Below are 18,083 nucleotides of genomic sequence, written 5' to 3'. Positions count from 1 at the left end.
GTAGCAAGGTTATAACCCTTTGAAGCATGATCATCACTACCCACTGGCAAACCATACTGCCTGGTGGCAAAACTCTAAACATAAAGGCAGAAAAGCCTAGATTGTGTTCTCAGTACTGCCAATAAATCAAGGCCTCTTTAAGAAAATCACTTGATCTCTTCAAGTCTCCTATGCTGATATAAACAAAAGTGAAAAATATTATTGGCAGTTTATGTTGCCGTAGTGTGAAGATAATTTTGGGTCACATAAAAGGAAAATTATAAACTAATGTGTTTAGACATAAACTTATCCATTTTTGTACTCATTTAACCAATAGCTATTCCTTAACTGTTTCTTAATAAACACAGTTTGTTCACAAAATCCTTTAGAAATAGGGAGAGGGAGTTGGCATTGCTTGACTCAACTATCTGTTAGGATAGTTTCACTGAGAACATACCCTCTGCCAAGATGATGTTATATTCTCACAATATTAAAAACAGAAAATGCTTTATTCCTGAGAAAAGCTTTAGGACCTACTTCACAGATAAGAAGAGTGATGACTTACACAAAGACAAATTTTTGGTATGGTTTTTATATGCCTTTAATAAATTATTATAGTGACATAGTTTAACTTATTTTTCAGAGAATTATATTAATTTATTTACATTAACTTATTTTCTTTCTAAATATAAACTTATAGAGAGTAAGAATATATTCATAGCTATCCCCAAAATCACTATATTGACACTAAAAGTTGATTTAGACTACATATTTTGAAATAAAAAATTCATTAATGCATACAGCAATATAGATTTCAATAAAAAATAAAATGAATACAATATTGAACTGAATGACAAGTTTGTTTCTTTTATGCTCGCTATCTTGTTGAAACATTAACATATGTTTTGTTCACCGTATTTTTTTCCTTTCCTGCATTCCAAGCATATTACTAGACCATTTTAATTTTTGTGTTTTGTGGCTTTTTGCATGTAGAAAACTAAATTTTATTTTCGTGAAATCTTAACTTCGTTGAAGACACAATGTCAGGAATCCCACAGCAAGAAGGGATATAGAAAAAAGATATTTCATCAGACAGAAAAAGGGGTTTGAGGGTTGGGAACCTGAGCACTGTCTAGAGTTTGTGACCTGGAAGGATAGCCAGAACTCTGAGAGGATGTATAGTTGAGGTCTCTGGGACACCTAAAGCTAATGCTCAGCATCTATAAGCAGCAGCCAGAATACCAGGTATTATGTATGAAAATACTGATACTTCTTAATGCAATGTTATTATTTCTGTGTTTAAAAGAACTTGATATGTTAGTCATGTATATCTTGATAACAAAATCAGTGCTGTAGTTCAACAATATGTGCCAAAAAAAGACACAATGAAGTGCTGTCTACAAGTTTAGACAGATCTACCCCTGTACACATTTCAGTAAGTAACTATATTCTATCTTTGTAAAACTTCTACTTTAAACACAATTATTACCATATTTCAAAGACCCTTGAACAAATTAAATATAAATATGATAGTATCAAATTGACACTGCGTTGTATTGTGGGGTAGGTGTTGGAAAGTGTCTACAGTGTTATTAATTGTACTTCTGATGATTATTTAAAAATGAGAAACTCATGGGGAAATATTTGGAGTTAGTTTATAAATGTCTACTAATACCTTTTCCCACTGTTGGAAATACCTTTCCAACAGGTGGAAACTCTAATATAGAAGTGTACTCAGCTGGAAATTATCACATCAATTCACTTTTCTGGAGGATTCCAGTTTTACAAAGACATTACATTGCATTATATAACTTTTAATAATCACAGGGAATTAAATTTTCTTCAGTTCATAAAGCACTGTTTTTTGGATAACATTTATTATATTAATTTTATCAGCTTATGATATTATTTTGTTACGGACTAAATGATTGTGCCACCCCACCCAAATTCATGTATTGAAATCCTAACCCTTAATATAATGGTAATAGGAGGTAATTAAATTTGTGTGGGTGGAGCCTTCATGCATGGGATTATTGCCCCTATAAAAGAGATTGTAGAGAGCACCCCAGCTCTCAGCCGTGTGAGAAGTCAGTGCAGTCCTGGAGAAGGTCTTCACCAAAACCTGACAACATTGGCAATATGATCTCAGATGTCCAGCCTCCAAAATTCTGAGCAATAAAATTCTGTTATTCATAAGACACGCAGTCCATGATACTTAGTTTTAGCAGCCAGAACTAAGGCATATATTTAAAATTTATATTTTTGCTAGACTGATATTTTGTCTGATATTTCTAATAGGTTTTAATTTTAACATATTCAGTTTTATTGATTTTTCCTATACTATACAGTCTTCATATTTTAATATAATATTATCACTAGTGCCATTGTTAGTGAACAATTAAAATTTATGAGTATTACTAGTTTGCCTTTTTATTGAAATTCCTCCTCTCAGCCTTGCCAAACTCACTGGTGGCCCAAGGAGAGCAGAAAATCATGAGGACTGACTGTTAAGACCTGAGAGATTGATAAATACTCAAACAACAGATGTCTCAGAAGCAGTGACCCCAAGCGTTGTCCTCCGGTTTTTGATGGGAAGGCACAACCCAAGAGGACAGTGTCTACTAGTGATGGAGGTGAAATTTCTTGTCAACCCAAAGAGATAAGAGGAGATTTTAAACACAATATAAGAGACTTACAAACTTACAAGAGATCTGGAGAGGAATATTTTTTTCCATGTAGAGGCAATGAAGAAAGGCTTCTCAAAAGCTGTGTTGTTTACATGAACTCAAGCAGTAAGGAGACTATTTGTCAGGATACACTAGAGAGCAGGCCAGAGGTAATGCAGGCTTAAAAATAGATACAAGCATCTTGCTAATGCTTTTATAAATAGGATTGTTTTCTTAATTTCTAAAACGTTTGGTCATAACTAGAGCTTTTCAAGCCATGTTAAAATACTTTCAAGATCTTTTCTTTAAAGACAATACAGACTTAAATGTAAATACTGAAACTCCTTGAAGAAAGCATAGGGGAAAACTTTTTTACATTGGTCTTTGCAATGATTTTTTTGGATCTGATACCAAAAGTTGGCCGCAAAAGGAAAAATAGACATGAGAATACATAAAACAAAAAAGTATCTGCATAGCAAAGGAAAAATTCTACAGAAAAAAAAGTCAATTTGCAGAATGGGAGAAAATATTTGGAAATCGTATAACTGATAAGCAGTTAATTTCTAAAAATATATGAGACCACTGCAATTTCAAACAGACAATAACCCAACTGAAAAACAGCCAAAGGATTTGAACAGATATTTCACCAACAGACACATAAATTGACAAGATGTCTATGAAAAGATGCTCAATTATTAAGTATCAGAGAAAGACAAGTCAAAGCTACAAAAAGATATAGTATGTCTGTTGCAAAAAATAAAAATAAAAGATTACAAGTGCTGAAGATATGGGGAAATTGGAACCCTTGTACATTCTTGGTAGAAGCGTAAAAGCTGTTTGGTAGAAGACATAAAAGTTATGAAAAACAGAACGAAAGTTCCTCAAAAAATTAAAAGGAGAGCTTTTACATATAATTCGCCAATCCTATTTTTGGGTATATACCCAAGGGAATTGAAGTCAGGATTTTCAAGAGATATTGGCACTCCCATGTTGATTGCAGCATCAATCACAATTGCCAAGATATTACAACAACACAAGTGCCCACTGAGAGATGAATAAAGAAAAAAGTGTGTGTATATATATATATATATATATAATGAAAACTATTCATCCTTAGAAAAAGGAACTTCTGCTATTTGTAACAACATGGATGAACCTGGAGATATTGTGCTAAACAATATAAGCCAGTTACAGAAACCAGTTACATGATTTTACTTAAATGTAGTATCTAAAATAGTCAAATTAATAGAAGCAAAGACTACAACAGTGTTGCTACAAGTTATGGGGTGGGGAAAATGGGGAGTTGTTCAATTGGTATAAAGTTTCTGTTTTGCTAGATGACTAAGTTCTAGAGATTCTCTGTACAAAACAGTGGCTATGATTAACAATATGGAATCATGCACTCCAACATTGGAGTCAGATTTTGAGGTAAATCATGTTAAGTTTTCCTAACACAAAAAAAAAAGAGAAAAAAAATAGAGAACACCTGGAAACTGTGGGAGGTTTGGATAAGTCTATTACCTTGATTATATGACAGTATCATGGGTATTTTATTTGTTCCAACTCATTAATGGTGCATATTAGATATTTTTTATGTATCAATTATACCTTAATAAGGTTGTTTAAAAAAAGAACTAAATAAAAAAAATGAAAACAATAACCTCAACAACTGATAACTGATAAAACAGGAGGATACAAAATGAAGAAGAATATGGAAAATTTTAACATGATAAATTCTTGGCATAATTATTATATTTAGGAAACAATTACCAAATGACTGGAGAGTATATATCATTTTCAAACACAGAACATTTGCAAAGATTCATCATATATAACTGCAAAGAAACTCACAATTCTCAAAAGTTGCAATGAGCGTATTTTCTTAATATGTAATTAAATACAAAATCAGCTATAAAATGATAAATATTTTTAGTATTAGGAAATATCTTAAATGTTTGGAAATCCAAAATATATGTATAAAAATTCATGAATTAAAGAAAGAGCTACAATCGTGTTTCAAGACATAAAATATAAAAGGGATGGTCACAGAAAAACCTAGAGAAAAATGCATAAATTCTATACCAATCAGGATTCAACCAGAGACATGAATCACTAAGTGTCATATATTAATATTAAGAGATTTATTACAAAGCATAAACCTTACAGAATTTTGGAAGCTGGTTAAGATGTCTGTAACACAGCTGATGTTGGAGCGTATTATCCACAGGGCAGACAGTTGAGAAGAAAGGTGGATGAAGAGTCGAGGAGAATAAAAACAAGCTAGGACTCACAAGCAAAGCCAGAACTCAGGAGAAAATACTAAAACTCATATCACTTATTGCTGTCTGTGGCATTGGTTGTCTGAGCGTTCTGTAGAAGCCAAGGCTCTTTTCAATGGAACTAAATACATACACCTGACTCCAGAGTCACAGATACTAAAAGAGTAACAGAAGAAGGTGGAGCAATTGCAGGTCCCCACGTTGCCTTACACCAGAGGTTTAAGTCAGCAGGTCAGTGGTCAAAAACTCAGGAGATGAGATACCAAATGAGCTGTTGCTTCATCCGTGCAATCTAATTATTGTACACAAGCCTCTCATAACACACTTTAACTGGAAACATACAAGTAATTATGGGCGATTTAGCCAAGTTGACATATTATAAAGTCATCACATGATTAAATGTATATATCAATAAAAAAGAAATGTTGTAAATGAGAACACATGGACCCAGGGAGGGGAACATATCACACACTGGGGCCTGTTGGTGGGTGGGGGGCAAGGGGAGGGAGAACATTAGGACAAACACCTAATGCATGTGGGGCTTAAAACCTAGATGATGGGTTGATAGGTGCAGCAAGCCACTATGGCACATGTATACCTATGTAACAAGCATGCAAGTTCTGCACATGTATCCTAGAACTTAAAGTAACATTTTTAAAAAATGTTGTAGATTAACAGACCAGGCATCCATTTTAATATCAACAGCATAACAGCACCAAAACAAACAAAAACAAACAAAAAAATAATAAAATAGAAACAAATAAAAACAGGAAGGATCAAGATCAAGCCAGAAACTTATCTTTAGAGTTTTTTTTAAAAAATTGACAAACCACTGGAGCAATATATAGAAAGAGAGAAAAAAAAAAAAAAACTCAAGAAAGAAGATTTAAAACCTAGTATCACAAATGAAAATAGGAGAGTTATCAAAATACTGCAAAAGAGGATTTTAAGAGTAAATTTATGCTCATGCATTTTAAAATTTAAATAAAAAGGCAAATTCTAAGAAAAATATTAAGAGAACTCACAAACTTGCATAGTCCTATCCATAATTATTAAAGTAATTAAACTGGTATTCAAAATCTTTCCCAAAACTCTAGTCCCAAATGACTTCATGGTCTAGATCTCTCAAGATACATTTGCATTGTCTTACCCAGCAATTCCATTCCTAAGACACAGATACAAAAGAGTACAAGAGTCAAAGAATAATCTCCACAATGAACAGCACTGATAACAATGTTAATAGCAGGACTTCTTTGATAGCTAAAAATTAAATAACATACCTGTGCATCAACAATAGAATGGATGAAAACTACTCTTTCTCTTGAGGACTCCGTAGTAAAAAACAAATCAAGCAAACTATAGCATCATCCAACATCTTGAATAAAATTCCTAAAATCATGTTGAGATAAAAAGCAGAAAATGGAAAGCTACAATTTTCTTTAATGAATCTGTTTATGCAAGTTCAAAAATAAGGAAATTTATTTTTAGGAATCTAAACATAGAATGTAAAATGCTAGGAAAGGTAGAAAAATGTTTATTATAAAAGTAGTCTAACGGGAAGAGATGGAGTTGTGATTAGGGAGGAGTGCACAAGAGGGTTAGGCTTCTAGGTTGCTGGCAAAGTCTCATTTCTGGTTCTCAATTACAGCTTCTTGAGTTTTCATTATATAGTTATTAAAATGAGCATCTTATACTAGTTTGTCTGAATGCAATCGCTGACAATAAATGAAGAGAAGATTTAAGCTGAAAGAAAGCCACTCTATTCATAACAAATGTCATTTCAGTTTGGGGGAACCAAATTATAAACTTTCCCAAATCAAGCCATCTTTCAGAAGGGCAATGTACATAGGCAAATGCAAAGAGACGTTAGTAGGATTCTGATGAATTTCTACTGCTGACATACAAGTCAGGTCAGAAATTACTGATTTCATTTAGTTTCAGTCTAGCCAAGAAGCAGGGTTGTGCTCTGAAGAGGCCACTGACAGGTAATCCAGCAGTAGTTATTACTGATCCTACTCAGCTCTTGAATTCTCTTCATGAAAAGAGATTTTTATCATCGCTCTTCCCAAAGTGGGTGATGAGCTAAGAGAGGATAACTGCATGAGTTTGTCTCTGTTATTTAGCAAATCTGCTAATTAAAGCTCCGAACTGAACTCCAAGCCTGCTCCACATGTGTACCATGCCTCAGCTGGAAAAGTAACAATACCTGACATATCATCTTTCAAAGTGTAAGAGAAAATTGTGTAGGTGGTAAACTGTAAAAGAAAATTGCATGGGGGTAAAGTGACTTTTTGATTTGCAAGATCAGTCTAATTACTAGATTTTTCGTGTTTTAAAGTGAAACTCAAAAAGGTTTGGTAGTTTGCCCACGGTCAGCCATGCAAGGAATGGAAAAGACACATCTGAATTCCAGTCAACTCAACCCCTGGTTAGTACTTTTCCTTTCATACAACCTATATACTGCTAACCAAAATTGGAGGTTCTATTGCTCTTTCTGTATTTTTCCTTTTGGCTTTAAAATTATATACTTTAGTTAATCCCTCATATCCCCATTTAAATTATTTACAGAATCAATCTTTTCAAGTGTCGGATTCCTTAATGGAGGAAAAAAGATTTCATTTTATATCCATTTTCTCCTGAAAATGACAACTATTATACTAAACTAGCAACTAAAAACAAAATCAGCCTAACTACTTATAATTGAAATATCACTTTTTTTTGTTTGTTTTGTTTTGAGCTGGAGTCTCTCACTCTGTCTCCCAGGCTGGAGTGCAGTGGCATGATCTTGGTTCACTGTAACCTCTACCTCCTGGGTTCAAGAGATTCTCCTGCCTCAGCCTTCTGAGTAGCTGGTATTACAGGCATGTGCTGCCACACCCAACTAATATTTGTATTTTTAGTAGAGATGGGGTTTCACCATATTGGCCTGTGAATTGAGCTTGTGATCTGCCCACCTCTGCCTCCCAAATTGCTGGGATTACAGATGTGAGCCACCTCACCCGACCAGAATTTCAACTTTATCAATACCTCTTACAGTTAAATATACTGAAAATTAAAAGCAATGTGTTATTACAACTCCTGATCAGCTAATTTGAAAAAAAATATATAAATATGATTGGATCTTTTTAATGGTATTTGTGTTATGTATGCATACACATAACGTTTCTATATTTAAATGCCAATTTCATAGAAAACAAAAATAATAATTTTAGTGATTACTGTATTTCAAAACAGCAACCAGAACAGCGTGCACCTTATCTGTCTACCAAGTGGCAGATTATGCATTATGTATAGTTGAATAAACCACATAGGTCCCAAAATGCAGACAACAGTGCTCTTATCTCCTTGTGAATCACGCACTGAGAGTGAGAACAGCAACATTATATCCAGTATGCATCTAGAAATGATGCCTGGGTATAATCAGTTAAATATTGAGTACAAATGTGAGTGCTGGAGATACAAGTGACAGATGTAATTAAGTTGACTTAGAAAACCCACAATAAAAAGCTTCTTTATAGGAGTCACTCCATCCTTGGAATGTAGACTTCAAGAAGAACACTAAAGTTAAATTTTTAAGATATTTTCTTTTTTGCTCACTCCTTTCTTCATTCTATAAACCATCTTCTCTATAAAACCTTATACTAATTATCGGCAAAACCTTACACTTTTGTTTAAATTCCCTTGTGGTGATTTAAAAGACCATTTGAGATTCTCTCTTTCTGTGTAATTTTAGAGAACTGTTAAATGTACCTAGTGCTTATTATCTTAGTCAACCACAGTTGGCACTGCATAACACAATGAAAGAGCTAAAATCTACATTGCATGTTAAAATAAAATTGGTTTTAAATGCCGCATGTTTTAAATGTTGCTTTTTCTGATTGTGAAGTACTATATGTTCAATGCATAAAATTTACATAAAATGGAAAAGTATTTAAAAAAAAAAACAACAGAATAAAGCACTTCTAATTCCACCCTCTGTAAGCAACAACTTTTAGTATATATATTTACACTTTTTTCATCTCAGTCATGGAATAGTAAAGAATATTGCTCTCTGTTTTTCTATTATTGGGGTATAGGCAGGCTTGTGATTTTGCACATTGATTTTGTATCCTGAGACTTTGCTGAAGTTGCTTATCAGTTTAAGGAGATTTGAGGCTGAGTGAACAGGAAACCTATAGAATGGGAGAAAATTTCTGAAATCCATTCGTCTGACAACGGGATAATATCCAGAATCTACAAGGAACTTAAACAAATTTATAAGAAAAAACAAATAATCCTATCAAAAAGTGGGCAAAGGATATGAACAGACACTTTTCAAAAGAAGACGTTTATGCATCCAACAAACATAGGAAAAAAGCACATCATCACTGGTCATTAGAGAAATGCAAATCAAAACCACATTGAGATACCATCTCACAGCAGTTAGAATGGAAATCATTAAAAGTTAGGAAACAACAGATGCTGGAGAAATAGGAATGTTTTTGCACTGTTGGTGGGAGTGTAAATTAGTTCAACCATCGTGGAAGACAGTGTGGTGATTCCTCAAGGATCTAGAACCAGAAATACCATTTGACCCAGCAATCCCATTACTGGGTATATACCCAAAGGATTATAGATCATTCTACTATAAAGACACATGCACATGTATGTTTACTGCAGTACTATTCACAATAGCAAAGACTTGGAGCCAACCCAAATGCCCATCAATGATAGACTAGATAAAGAAAACGTGTCACATATACACCATGGAATACTATGCAGCCATAAAAAGGTTAAGTTCACGTCCTTTGCAGGGACATGGATGAAGCTGGAAACCATCATTCTCAGAAACGAACACAGAAACAGAACACCACATGTTCTCACTCATAAGTGGAAGTTGAACAATGGGAGCACAAGGACACAGAGAGGGGAGCATCACAGACCAGGGCCTGTTGGGGGTGGGGAGCCAGGGGAGGGGTATCAGGGGGTAGGGAGATAAGGGAGGAGTGGCATTAATAACTGATGTAGATGACACATTGCTGGGTGCAGCAAACCACCATGCCACATATATACCTATATAAGAAACCTGCACGTTCTGTACATGTATCCCAAAACTTAAAGTATAACAACAATAAAAAAAAGAATATTGCAACAACCTCAGTGAATGAATTTCTACTCCATTTCAAGCCTACCTTATCAGTTTCAAATGCAGAGGAAAGAAAACAAAAGAGAGGAACACTGGTGAAGTTCCTGCCCTCACAAGATTTATGGTAATAAAGAAGAAAATCTGGAAAAAAAAGTATATAATATTATATCAAGTAGTAATAAGTATATGAAGATAAATGATGGCTGGTCATGATGGCTCACACCTGTACTCCCAGCACTTTGGGAAGCCAAGTCACATTGCTTGAGCTCAGGAGTTTGAGATCAGTCTGGGCAACATGGTAAAACCCCATTTTTACCAAAAATTTAAAAAGTTAAACAGGCATGGTGTTGTGTTCCTGTACTCTCAGTTACTCGGGAGGCTAAAGTGGGAGGATTGCTTGAGCCTGTGAGGTGAATGTTGGGATGAGCTGAGATTGTGCCACTGCAGTCCAGCCTGTGCAACAGAGTGAGACCCTGTATCAAAAACAAAACAAAACAAAAAAAGACAAACGAAGAAAAGTGTTAGAGTGACTAGGGATGCTTGTGGGTCAGGGTAAATTTTTCTAAAAAGTAGATATTAAAGGAGAGTCCTGAATGATTGTTACCATAAGCTCCTTTATTTTCTTGTTAATACATGCGAATTCCTGAACCCTTTCCTCAGGATTTATGATTCACAAGTTTGGGTGTGAGTTTCAGGAATTTGCATATAATAAATGTCTCAGTTGACCTTAAGTAATTTTGATGCAAGTAAACTAGTTTTCATACATTGCAGAAAATCATGCTTCATTGTCCAATATTGTAGCCACTAATTACATGTGAGTTTTAAAATTAAAGTTTTTATTAATTATAGCTTAAAATCAAATTTTAATTATATAAATTTATTTTAATTAAATGAAAGTTAAAATTCAGTTTCTTAGCCATACTAGCTGCATTTCAATTGCTCAACCATCATATGTGGCTAGTGGGTACTCTATTAGACAGTACAGATATACAACATGTCCATGATCACAGAAAGTTCTATTATACAGTGCTAGTCTTGTACAATTGTTCTCTGTTTGTTATATTCATTACCTATATAACTGGACTGGAGTCAATAATGTTAAGTAAAGGAAACTAGATATTTGTAATCTAGTCATTCTTTTTAATACTTCCAGTGGGGAAACTCATCATGAGAAGGTTTTCCTCGAGACTTTTCCAGAAAATGTCAGTACATCACACGTAATTGTCATTGACCTGGCAAAACTAAAATAACTTTCTAATTATTGTGTTCAAAACTAACTTCTCATCCATTTTTAACACCCTAACAATAAAAATGAGAAAAACAATATGTGTGATTTATTTTTTCTTAAGTTTTTTTAGTTTCTACCTAAAAGTAATAGGCTATAAAAATTTATTCTAATGAACATTTCTAAACTCAGAGTGCTTAAATCTTAATATTTCTATAACAAAGCAATTTTTATATCTGAGGCTAATAATACTGTGCTAAATACAATCATTGATGAATTTGAACTTTAACAGTCAAATCAAATTAATAAAGTCTAAGGTTAAATGTAGGGTCAGCATGACCCAGATTAAGTATGTTTTCATTTAATCTCCACCAGAATCCAGAATTATGTTCATGTTTAATCTGACCCAATATAGGTGTTTAATACCTATGGAGGACAAGAACACTCAGCAATAAGGATGGTTGACTCATTTCTAGCCCCAACGATAAGGCCATGTAGTGAAGCAAGTAACCATGCATTAATTTACCAGATACTATTTAAAAACACGAAATCAGAAAAATTGGAGAACAAAAGGCAAAATTTTACACAGCTTTGGCAATGTCGAATGGTACTCAAAAGACCCTACTTTATTTTTTATCATTTCATTCTCAACTTTTCATGTGTCTAGAAAAATCAATAATTTTAAAATTGTTTCATTTTAAAACTTTTTCATGCATGCAGGGACTTGACAATTTTAATCAACTTCCCAATTTATGATGTACATAATGTGGTAAAGATAGTGATATGATTATGCAAGAAGATATATATCCAAGCCTCAAACTCATTTATTTAAACTGCTATAATAGCAACTTAACTATTGGAAAACAATAAGTAATTGGCCAGTTTATTACTAGAATAAAATTGGTTAAAAAAAACTAATACGACTATTTAGAGGCAACGTACTTGAGTATAAAATAGCTATTGCATTACATTCTAAATGTCAGTAGAAACGATTATGAGAAAAAAGGCTAACTGCTGGTAAAATTTTATTGTTTAGAATAACTTTTTGTTTCAGCCCCCAAAAAATAGCCTTTTAGATAAATTCTTGTTTAGTTGATTGCTCAGTGGCAAATACATTTTTTTTTATTTTGAAAGGAATTTTTATGTGAGCTGAACCACTTTTAATGTCAACTTTCATCCTCATGTAAATTAGTGTCATGTGCTATAAGCCACAGAAAAGAGGATTTGTAATGAAAATTGTGATACCACTAACACTCTGACAGAAATGGCAAATTTCATTATAATTGAGGTCATGATGTTTTGTTAATCCAAATGTTGAAGTAGATTATGGGACCAAGATGGCAGAGTGGGAGATACCATCTTACATTGTCTCCCAAGAAAACAGCTATAGACAGCTATTCACAAAGCACAATAGCCCAGAGAAAGCTAGAGGGCCCATTAAAAAATTTATAGCAATGCAATGTAGAAAAAAAAGAAAAAAAGCTCAAAGAACATTCACATAGAAAGAATTATTGGTAACATCAACATACCTGAGACCCAGGAGGTGGCTAGGAGCAAAAAAGAAAGGCACAGACAGTCAGCATCAGCCAAGAAGTGGAAACCACTGTAGTCTTCAACAGCATGCTTCGCAAAGGACACTGGCATCTCTTTCTACCTAGGTAACCAAGAGTCACTCCTGGCAGGGAAACCAGGAAAGGGAGATGTAGCTGAGCCCTATGCTTCCAGTAGCTGGATGATGTTCATTTTTTTGGGGAAAGGAGCCACCAGCTCTCCCAATTCTGCACATGTGCAACCACAGAACTGTGGGTACTCCACAAATGCTCACACCCAGCCCCTGGCTCTGTGGCTACACTGGGCTCACTCATGTTGCAGATACCAAAGCCAACACCATACTAAGCTGGTTTGTACTACAGCCCCTAAGCCAAGCCCTTGCTGCATGTACTCATGTTTCAGCTGCCAGTTCAGCCACCATAAAGAGTTAGATCATGCCCTGACTACAGAGCTACTCTAACTTTGCTCATGCCTGTGTTCCCATTCTTAGCTACCTGGTTACTTCACAGATATCCCTACCATACATACTATCACCAACTCAGCATCACGGTTGTCTGTGTCCAGGACACCAAAGTAAATACTGCCCTAATTCCAGAGACATACACCTTCGACATGTGCCCATACTTCAAGCCTCAGCTCCATGGCTACTTCATGGGCATCACTCATCAAACACCAGTGCAACTGCCATTGTAAGCAAGCCAACAAGCCAGATTCAGTGCCAAGAGAGATTCTGACAATCTTAGCAAGTACGGTCATCAAAGATGAACACCCCTCACTGCCATGGCTGAGATTCATAACATCAGCCACTTTGCAATAGTTAGCAACACCAACCTTATTTGACAGTGCTGCACAGAGACTAACAGCAGGCACCTTCACTGATGCCAAAACTACCTCGTCTCACCAAGTAAGTGTTCTTGCTTTCACCCAGAGAAAGACCTTTCCACAGAGAAACTACCTTGTAAAGTGTACAAGAGGTGATTGCTCTACCAAATGTGCAAACACCAACTTAAAGCAATAACAAAAGGAACAATTTTAAAAAAGATATAATAACACCAAACCAACAAAAATCCCACCATATCTGATCCTCCAAAAATGGATATGTACAAACTTACTGACAATAAATTCAAAATAGTTACTTTAAGGAAGCTAGCAAACTTCAAAAAATACAGGGAAATAATTCAGTGAAATAAGGAAAACAATTAATGACCAAAATTAGAAATTAAATAGACTGAAATTAAAAATAAACAAACAATGATAACCAAAAAAAAAAAAAAAAAAAACCAGAATTCTGGTGTTAAAAAATGCAATAAATAAAATAAAAATGCAGTAGAGAGGATCAACAGCAGAATTGATCAAGCAGAAGAAATCTGTGAAATAAAAGACAGATTATTTGAAAATATATAGTTAGGGGAAGAAAAGGGAAAACAATAAAAAGGAATGAGGAAAGCTTATGGGATTTGTAGTAGAGCATCAAAGAGAACATATTCAAGTTATAGGGGTTCAAAGAAGAAAAAAAAAGGTAAAAAGGTGAAAAGCTTATTTAAAGAAATAATAGCAGAAAACTTTACAAATGTGGAGAAAGCTAAAATTATCCAGGTACAGGAAGGTCAGAAGTCTCCAATCAGATTCAATTCAAGTGTGACTACACCAAGACATAGACATAGTATATTTAAATCATCAAAAACCAAGAGAATGTTCAAACTAACAAGGAAAAAGAGACAAATTACATATATAGGATTGCTAATATGCCTGACAGTAAACTTCCCAGCAAACACCTTAGAGACCGGGAGAGAATGGAATGATATATTCAGAGTGTTGATATAAAATAAGAAAAAGTCTTCAAATCAAGAATACTATACTGTACAAAGCTATTCCTTAGAAATGGAGGATATATAAAGATTTCCCTAGAGAAACAACAAATAAGGTATTTATTGCTACCAGACCTGCCTTACAGGAAATGCTAAAGAGAGTTATTCAATTTATAAGAAAAGAATACCAATTAGTAAAACAAAAATATATGAAAGTATAAAACTCACTGGTAAAAGTAAGTATACAAATACAGAATACTCTGATACTGAAATGGTGATGTGTAATTCACTTTATTGTTAGTATGAAGGTTAAAAACAAAGCACTTAAAAGTAATAATAGTTATAATAATTTATTAAGGGACGTACAACATAAAAGTGTATAAATTTTAATATTTAAAACATAAAATGTATGTAGATAGAAGTGTAGTGTAATTTTATTCAATCAAAGTTAAGTTATTACCCACTTAAAATATCTGTTACAACAATAAGATGTTTGAGGTAAGCCTCATTGTAATCACAAAGCAAAAGTCTATAGTAGATACAAAAAGACAAAAAGAAAGAAATTAAAGCGACCCTCTAGATAAAGTTATCTAATCACAAAGAAACAAAATAAGTAAGAAAGAAAGGACAAACAATTTACAAAACAACCAAAAAAATAAATCAACCAAACGGCAACAGTCAATCCTTAAATGTCAATAATTATCTTGAATGTAAATGGGTTAAATCCCATTTACAAGTGTCTTTTCGATACCAATCGAAAGACAGAGCATGACTGAATGGACAAAGAAACAAGACCCACCTACACACTGCCTATAAGATACTCACATTATCTCTAAAGGCACACATAAAGGTATGCAAAATGATAAAATAAAAATATTCAATACAAATGACAGCCAAGAGGAAACAGGGTTAGCTATATTTTTACCTGATACAATAGACTTCAAGACAAAAACCGCATAAAGAGACAAAGAGGATCATTATATAATGATAAAGTGATCAATTCATAAAGAGGATAAAACAATTGTATATATATATCCATACAACATTTGCACATCTAAATATGTAAAGCAAATATAAATAAATCTGAAGGGAGAGTTAGAACACAAGACAATAATCGTATGAGATTTCAATAACTGACATTTAGCAATGGACAGATCACACAGGAAGAAAATCAATAAGGCAACATTGAACTTGAGCTACACTGTAGACCAAATGAACCTAACAAACATGTACAGAATATGCCACCCAACAACAGCAGAATAATATTCTTCTCAAGCACATATGAGACATTCTCCAGAATAGATCACATGCTAGGCCACAAAACAACTCTTTACAAATTTAAGAAGATTGAAGTAATATCAAGTATTTTGATCACAATGATATGAAACTAGATGTCAAAAATGGTAAAAATTTTGAAAAATTCACATATGTCTGCAAATTCAGTGCCATACTCCTTTAAAAAAATGGATCAAGCCAGATGCGGTGGTTCACACCTATAATTCCAGTCCTTTGGGAGGCTGAGGCAGAGGCAGGCAGATCATGAGGCCAGGAGTTCAAAACCAGCCTGACCAACTGGTGAAACCCCGTCTCTATTAAAAATACAGTATTTATCTGGGTGTGGTGGGACTTGCCTGTAATCCTAGATACTCAGGTGGCTGAGCCAGGAGAATTGCTTGAACCCAGGTGGCAGAGGTTGCATGAGCCAAAGTTGTGTTATTGGGCTCCAGCCTGGGTGATAGAGCAAGACTCCATCACAAAAAAAAAAAAAAAAAAAAAAAATCAAAGAAGAAATTTAAAGAAAATTTAAAAAGTCGTCAATATAAGTGAAAATGGGCACACAGCACACTAAAACTTATGGAATCCAGGAAAAGCAATTATTAGAGAAAAGTTTATAAAAATAAACATGTATATCAAAAAAAAGACAGAGCTCAAATAAAAAATTTAACGTTATAACTCAAGGAACTAGAAAAATAGCAAAATAAGTTCAAAGTTAGTAAAGGGAAGGAAATACTAAGTACAGATGAAATAGAAATGTGAAAATGAAATAGAAGTGTTAAAAAGATCAATGAAACAAGAGTTGATTTTTTGAAAAGACTAACAAAATTGACAAGTCTTTAACTAGACTAATGAAGAGAAAAGAAGACTCAAATAAAATCAGAAATGAAAAAGGAGACATTACAATGGACACCTCAGAAACACCTGGGATCATAATAGAAAACTTATCAAGATTAAATAATGAAGGAATAGAAAATCTGTTTAGGCCAACTCTCCTTAACAAGTAAGGAGACTGAATCAGTAATCTAAAACCACTCAACAAAAAACACCTAGAAAATCATGGCTTCACTACTAAATTCTAGCAAGTATTTAAAGAAGAACCGGTACCAATTTTCCTCAAACACTTTCAAAAAGTTAAACAGGAAATATGTACAAATGTATTTTATGAAGCCAGCATTACCCTCATGTCACAGACACAGAAAACACTACAAAAAAAATACAGAAAATTACAAGTCAATATTGCTGATGAACCTAGATAGAAGGATTCTCAACAAAACAGCAAATAAAAAGGGTCATATGCCATGATTAAGTAGGATTTATTTCTCAAAAGCAATGATGGATCAACATATGTATCACTAAATGTTATGCGACTCATTAACAGAATGAGAGGAAATCTGCATGATCATCTCAATAGATGCAGAAAAAGGATTTCACAATATTCAATACTGTTTCATGATAAGAATACTTAACAAACTAAGTATAGAAAGAAGGTAATGCAATATAATAAAAGCCATACATGACTAGCTCACAGTGACATTATATTTAACGGTGAAAAATGCAAAGCTTTTTCTCTAACATCAGTAATAAGGAAAGAATGTTGACTTTCATCACTTCTATTCAACATAGTATGGTACATCCAGCAAAAGAAATTGGGCTAGAGACAAAAATAAAAAGCATCCAAATCAGAAATAAAGAAATAAAACGCTATCTGTTTGAGGATGACATTACCCTATATACAGAAAAAATCTAGACTCTACCAAAAAGCTGTTAGAACTCATAAACCAATACAGTAAAGTTGCAGGAAAAAAAAATAAAAATTCAGCAGCATTTCTATACACTAACATTAAACTATCTGGAAAGAAGTTGAGAAAAAATTCCACTTCCAAAGCCACAAAAAATAGTAAAATATTTAGAAATAAGTTTAACCAAAAAGGTGAAATATCTGCACAGTAAAAATTATGAATCATTGATGAAAGAAATTGAAGAAAATACAAAAAAGTGGGTTCATAAATTGGAAGAATCAATATTGTTGAAAATGTCTATAATATCCCAAACTATCTATAGATTCAATACAATTCCTATCAAGATTCCAATGACATTTTTCACCGCAATGTATAAAACAGGCCTAAAATTCATATGGAACCAAAAAAAATACCCTGAAAGCCAAAGTTGTTT

At 33.7% G+C, this 18,083-nt stretch overlaps 1 long non-coding RNA gene across 1 annotated transcript; it reads right to left on the bottom strand.

The window, feature by feature from the left end:
• Positions 1-4,307: 4,307 nt before the first annotated feature.
• Positions 4,308-15,984, bottom strand: LOC116565107. Its single transcript, XR_004275261.1, has 3 exons — positions 15,795-15,984; positions 15,207-15,209; positions 4,308-4,321 (listed from the first exon to the last, which is right to left on the bottom strand). It is a non-coding gene; the product is annotated as an uncharacterized LOC116565107 (long non-coding RNA).
• Positions 15,985-18,083: the final 2,099 nt, after the last annotated feature.

The sequence above is a fragment of the Sapajus apella genome, unplaced genomic scaffold (assembly GCF_009761245.1).
Source record: "Sapajus apella isolate SASKATOON/1434 unplaced genomic scaffold, GSC_monkey_1.0 scaffold39, whole genome shotgun sequence".
In the NCBI taxonomy this organism is placed as follows: Eukaryota; Metazoa; Chordata; class Mammalia; order Primates; family Cebidae; genus Sapajus; species Sapajus apella.
This window is presented reverse-complemented; position numbering and strand designations above follow the sequence as displayed.